Genomic DNA, 809 nt, shown 5'->3' on the forward strand with positions numbered 1-809 from the left:
CCTCCTTCTTCTTCTACTACTACTACTATTACTACTATTCTCTACTATTAAACTATAGATACTGGATGGGGAAAAATATTGCCTTGGAGTTTTAGCTCAAATATTTAAGAATTGGAGAAGCTTGAGGTTTAGAACAATCACTCAACAAATTAACATTAGATGTAAAAGGAAATTATGCATGCAATAGGACAATAACTACTGGGTTTAAGAAAATATTTTCTGGTAATTTATGGAGTTATTGAATTTTGTTATAAGATATATAGAATACAGAATAAAAAGTTCTCAAAAATAAATCTGCTAAATAGAACAATTGCAGTCCTCAGTACATATACAAATCAAATAAGAGAGTACCCTGTATAGATATCTGTGGATCATGACATTTCACAATTTTTATGATATTTAACATAGATATAAAATTCAAATATTCACCAACAGGTGAGTGGTTATGGAAAATTTGGTGTATGCATACAAAAGGACTATTCTATCACCCTAAAGAAGAAAATTGTTTTCCTTTTTACAGTACCTGGAAGATATGTTTTTGAAATAAGTCTAATGCTACCAACTGAATATTGAAGTGTTCCACTTATATAATTACCTAAATAAGTCACCACCACCACCACCACCACCACCACCACCATCATCACCACCACCATCATCATACTCATTTTGGTTTTTCTAGACAGGATTGTTTAGAGGGATACAGAATGGTAACTGACAACTGGACATTGCACCAATCTATAAGCATAGCAGAATATCATTATGGATTATTTTATTGATTTATTTTTTTTTCAGTCATAAAAAACTAGGTC

This window comes from Mastomys coucha, unplaced genomic scaffold, assembly GCF_008632895.1.
Source record: "Mastomys coucha isolate ucsf_1 unplaced genomic scaffold, UCSF_Mcou_1 pScaffold22, whole genome shotgun sequence".
Taxonomy (NCBI): Eukaryota; Metazoa; Chordata; class Mammalia; order Rodentia; family Muridae; genus Mastomys; species Mastomys coucha.